At 39.9% G+C, this 6,000-nt stretch overlaps 1 long non-coding RNA gene across 2 annotated transcripts; it reads left to right on the top strand.

Annotated features, from left to right (window-relative positions):
- Positions 1-2,239: 2,239 nt before the first annotated feature.
- LOC9267359 (uncharacterized) lies at positions 2,240-5,091 on the top strand. Of its 2 annotated transcripts, none has more exons than XR_001545803.3 (4): positions 2,240-2,949; positions 3,341-3,409; positions 4,098-4,164; positions 4,834-5,091. It is a non-coding gene; the product is annotated as an uncharacterized lncRNA (long non-coding RNA). The 2 variants fall into 2 exon arrangements; XR_010741719.1 differs by having other exon boundaries at positions 2,240-3,017.
- Positions 5,092-6,000: the final 909 nt, after the last annotated feature.

Raw genomic sequence — 6,000 nt, 5'->3', positions numbered from 1 at the left:
ATCTGATGTTTATCGTGTGTTCTGGTACACACACCCGGTAATTCCAACTAACTAACGGACCAGCCGGTACTTAGGGCCACACGTCAATCAACGGCCTGAAAAACTTTCCGTTACTGCTACAGTTCCTCGGGTGAAAAGTAAACCAGAAGAATATAAAAAATAGTACTCATAGCAAAACTCACCCAGACCAATCGATATACACAGACGCCATATAATGAGCAGTATTTTTTGTACTGTTAATTAATTAATTAACTTATTTATTGCTGATTGTAGCATTTTCTTTTGAGGCAGAAATCATTGAATTACATACTGAAAAAACAAAAATAAAGTATAATGTTTCTAAATAGTTGGATTCTATACATATCTTCCTTTTAAGGACCCTTTGAATCATAGGATTTATGTAGGAATTTCATAGGATTCAAATCCTATAGGAAATTTTCCTATTTGGCCCTTTGATTCAAAGGATTAAAGCTTTCCAAATCCTATTAAATTCCTATGGATTGGCACATTGCATGTGGATTTTGTAGGAAATTTAGCAAGAGCTCCAACCTCTTGAAAAATTTTCTTTGAGTCTATCTCTCTCATCCGATTCCAGCGTTTTTCCTGCGCTCCAATCAAACGACCATTCCTGTGTTTCTCCTGTGTTTTGCAATCCTATGTTTTACACTTCAATTTCTGTCAGAATCCTGTAATTTTTCGTATTCCTCTGTTTTTTCTACCCTACGATTCAAAGGGGCCCTAAAATTTGGGGAGTATGACATGGAAATTTAATTTCCATAAAACTAATTCACTTTCTAAAACCAATGGTGCACGTCTTCTCTCCGTGGTTTTAATAAAAATTGTCAGATCTTGATTGATATCGGTTCAAACTTGTTCTTGTTTTACTCAGAAACCAGAAAATTGTATTCAAATTCCACTTTCCAAAAATTCAATGGTTTTCTGAAATACTTGAAATTCGACGCATTTAGTCAATTCGATGGTTTGATTTCTTTGATAACTATTTTCATTGATATTTCTTAGGTTTATTTAAAATTTAACTTTTCATCTTACTAGTATTAAATTCGTTTGTTTGTGCCTTCCATAGTTATCATAGAACTCAATTTCATCCATCATATTAATCTCTCTAAACCATGTAGGCTCGATGAGAAGCTGAGGCAATGGGACATGATGTCAGTGATTCTGCAAAGAAGTTCTACGACTTTCTGTTAATAGCATGAAGCCGCTAACTCACGAGGATTGTTCGATCTTGCTAGTGGGCTCGATTTGACCGCCACTTAGCCTAGGACAACTAATCCTTCCTTCGTCTTTGGATCGGCAAGACAACCCAAATTCATTCAGGAAATGTGGAGAAAACCATAGGTTGCATGCCATATTGGCCTCCTCTATCCGTTGCCCTCGCTCCTATAACTGCGTTGACATGTCGCCTTGCTATACTCACATTCTTAGTCTTGTTTCAGTTGGACAGAGGCATCGGCGTTGCTTCTCTCCTCTTGACATCACCCTACTTCCATATGCTGGCTTTAAATTATACTTATATTAATTTAGATGAATGGGCAAATAGCATTTAAATCAAATGAAAGGAATTTAAATTATATTTATATCAAATTATACTTTGATCAATACTTACCTATATGAATTGCATGATTTATAAACAAAGATGTAGGAACATATATGTAAAAACACGTAGAAATTAAAAGAACAAATATATACTAAGTTACATTAATTTGTTATGTGCTAGTTGATACTATGAGTTTGTTTTAGTTTTGGTTTTAGTTTATAAATTGCAATAAATATAAAATTTAGATACTTTTTAAGGGGTTTTAAGTCCTTTGTTCACTCAATGTCAGGAATTGAACTATTAAGATCCATTATGTTGCTCTAAAATTATTAAAGTATAAAAATCTTACTCTATAATTATCCTATTAGAAGTTTAAAAATTTTCATTCTAAATTTTATTGGAGTGAAATTATATTTTATCCATGAGAAGTATATGTTTCAGTGATATAATAATAAATCAACTGCACGTTACAAACAAATAAAAAAAACGAATCAGGGTTAATGAAACCAAATATTTCCCTCCAAATTCCCAATTTCCGGTGGTGGGCGGGAATACAAATCCCCCATCTTTCTAGGGCAGCAGTAACCATCCCTCGCGTGAGCCGTCCGATCCGTCGGTCACAGACAACCAAAGCCGTCCGTGCCACCATCACCTCCCCAAATCCAGTCCCCACTCTCGCACAGTCGCACTCGCACCCTAATCCCTCTCAGCCTCTCCCACGCGCCGCCGCCGCCGCCGCCTTGGCTCCTCCGCGCGGTAGGCTGCAACCTGCAGCTCGTCGACGCCGGCTTTGATTCCGATCGTCTCACCCTCTCCTCTCCTCGCCGCACCAGATCCGCATCGGCATCGTTGGCTAGGCATGGAGAATGGGGAGGGAGGAATTGTACTCGTGCCTGTCGGTGCCTCGGGGTGGAGTAGGATTAATCAGAGTTGGGGGGTGCTCCTCGTATCGTTGTCGGCTACTCGGCCCTCTGACTTTAGCAGTTGAAGGTGCTGCCGGCGGCGAGGTGGTCGAAACCTCCTCGGCGGTCAATGCTCCCCTCCACCACGCCCAGAGATGCGCATCTCTACCGTGAGGGAGGAGGGCACGCCAGCTGAGGAGACAGGGACGGCGACCGCAACGGCCATCCTGGTGGAGGTGGTAGTGTACGAAGGAGCCGTGCAGCACCATATCCTCACTGTCCCTGCAGTTCCCCACACGAGCCTGTTGCCTCTATTGCTGTCCTGCGACGCCAAGACATGAAAAGAGGCGCCGACACCCTGCGATGGCTACTTCTCCGTCTGAGTCTGCGACCTGCCTCTTGCTCCACTTTGGTACCACCACCACCACATTCCCATGGCCAGTGCTGGCCTCTCATCCTCCCTACCTGCCACTGCTGCTAGAGTGCTCGGTAAGTTCTTCCTAAATATACCGACGACGGGTGCTCATTGCCAAATCTTCAGCACTAAATATTATTAGGTTGGTAGAGTAATAATCTCCTTTCAGCACTTATCTTTCAGATCTGTGTGTACTGCATGGCATTATTTTTCCTAGGTGAGAAGTGATATTAAACTTATCTAAAGCCATCGAGCAACAAACTTATACCACTTCCTAATTTTGTCCAGCTGTTCATATGTCACACTCTTTATATCTGAAGCTGTTTTTGTAAAGGCAGTGTTCTATGATTATAGAAGTAACTATTTATTCATTTTCTGGTATATGTATGACTCCATGTTAGCTTGACCAACAATAAAATGGATTTACACTTATGAATATTTTCACTGTATTCTTTTTCTTGATAGGAGCGCAATCAACAATAGAACCGTGTTGAATGTACCAGACAATGGTATGGCCATGCAGGTCCCATGAATGTAAGCTACCATCATTTTGTTCAGTCTAGTCCAAAGACGTATGATCATTTAATATAGGTCTTTAACTTTTCTTGTGGACTTATCTAGCTTCCTTCACATTGCTGGACTATTCTTGTTGGAAACAAACAACCATTGTAAGGAGTAACTAACAAATCCTTGTATAGTTTTGTGCAAAAGATTAAATTACTACCCCTCTTTCATGCATTTATATATGTGTATCGCAAATAGTCGAGCATTATATCAACTAGTGACCCATTGCCACAGGTCTGATGAGTAATCTAATTAATGATCTTGGCCAGGTCAATTATTCCATTGGGTTGTATCTGAGTCCTGCAAGTTTTTTCCTCCACTTGGCATTTTTTATTTGGTAATATAGTCTGACAAAGCTCATTTTGTTAGCTCCATATGCAAGCTCTTGTTTCCTTCTTTGTAAAATATAAATTCATGTTTTCTGTATATAAGTACTACTATGTAGTTCAAAATTGGAGACATGATGAGGTGGACCATCATTGTTTATGCCCCTGCTATGCCAAATGCCACTAGGTTAGATGTTCCCAAGATGTTGCATACTTCATTTTTAGAAGGATCATGCAATAAATAATAGTACATGAAGATTGCATTCTCCTAGCTCTGGAGCTTTTGAAATAAAGGATTTGTGTTCCTAAATCAGACCTCATCATTTCTGCAGATATTCTTTTTGCTACCAGCTAGAGGGATCTGATGTACACCAGTTCCATCAGATACTCACCTGCGCTGTAAGCTCTCACACCTGATTCTCAGCAAGAAGATGGATCTATATTAATCCATTTTTACTATGTCTGCATTTGTGGTTCAAGTTTTTAGTTATGATATGGTGCTGCCATTTTGCCAACAATAGTGAATCCGAATAACAGTGAAGTAAAATACTACCAAATTTTGCCACTTCATATGCTAGTTAATTCTTTTGATCTGGCTACATGATATCCAATTTTTTTATGAACCCCTTGTGGATTCTAAGATAAGTTTTTGATAGATGAATGGCAATTGTTTCAACTGGGATGATAAATCACTATTTTGTTCCTGAATCTTGATTGAGCATTATATACTAGTAATCAGGATGTTCTGTCAAATAAAAGCTGCATAATCATTTATTTGGATTTGGTTGTAATGCCTGGGCAATTGGCAAATCAGTCACGTGGGCGCATATTGCTTCATCATGCGCCATCAACAATTCCACTGACACTATGCCTAAATTTTAACAAGCCTACATAATCTTGAATAAAAGATGTACAAGTTCAGATTACTTTGTTTTCAATGCGCATACATCATTCATATTATTTTGCTAGTGCTATTCTACATAAGTGTCATCACTTTGTTTTAGTACAACACATGAAAGTGTCACCACTTTTTTATGTGAAATTGATCTCTCTTTTATGCAATCTCAGGTTCAGGTTTTCCTAGTCAATCGGCTTATTTGCTATGTTATGAGGAGTGGTCAAACTGCCTATGGTGCCGTTCATATGATGTTTTCTTCTGTTTGCAAGAGTTCCTGGTTGCCCAAGCTTGTTGGTAGAGGAAGTAATGCTCAAATTCATCTCAATTGTAGCTGTTTCTGAGATTGGTATTTCAATTGTTCCATATTAGATTGTCATCAAATTGATTAACTGAACATGGATGTCAATGCATTTCAATCCATTCTTCTGTGTTGATGTGTGATTTGGATGCTGCTGTTCTGGTGCAAATAATAAATGAATAAGCAAATATTGCACTATCAATACTGTAAATAATGCCAGAGTCGGGAACATTACAGAGTATCAAATGAACGTATGGTTTTATAGGCACTCCGCAAATACTGAGACTTATCGTGTGTTAGATGCTATGCACCCGGTAACAGAAAATTGTTTGCTGGGTGTTCCAGGCGTACGCACGCTCCGTAAATTAAGGCTTCCCGTGTTTTTAGACGCACTACGCAATCGCCGCCGTTTCTTTTCACTCCCGGGTAATGATTCCGGAGTGAGGTACACGGCAACAGTGATTACCGGGTGTTTTTCCATTGTTGCCGGGTGTTTTTAGCACCAGGGAGCTTCTCCCTCTCCAGTAGTGGAGCTCTTGTTTAGCCAAAAATCTGATGAGGGGCTCTCTCCAGTCGGCTTCAATCGTGCTTACTTCTTGAGTGTCCGTGGTCTCGATTATTTCTTTCCTTAGTACGGTTGGCTCATAAAGATGTTCAACAAACACGTCGGAAGAAGCTGCTTTTCGTTTTGTACCAAAATTAGCCAGTCTGTCGGCTGCCTCATTATTATGTCGAAGGACGTGGGTTAGCTCAAGGCCATTGAATTTATCTTCTAACTTGCATACCTCCTGACGATAGGCGGTCATGTTATCATCAAGGCAGGACCACTCTTTCATGACTTGATTAACAACCAACTGAGAATCTCCACGAACTATAAGACGCCGAATTCCTACAGAAATCGCAATCCTTAATCCATGAAGAAGCGCCTCATATTCCGCCACGTTGTGAGACGCAGAAAAATGTATCCACAATACGTAGCTTAGTCTCTCTCCAGTCGGGGAAATTAGAACAACCCCCGCTACAGTGCCTGATAGCCTCT

The sequence above is a fragment of the Oryza sativa genome, chromosome 5 (assembly GCF_034140825.1).
Source record: "Oryza sativa Japonica Group chromosome 5, ASM3414082v1".
Classification (NCBI taxonomy): Eukaryota; Viridiplantae; Streptophyta; class Magnoliopsida; order Poales; family Poaceae; genus Oryza; species Oryza sativa.
The sequence above is the reverse complement of the archived record's forward strand: the minus strand, read 5'-3'. Positions and strand labels throughout refer to the sequence as shown.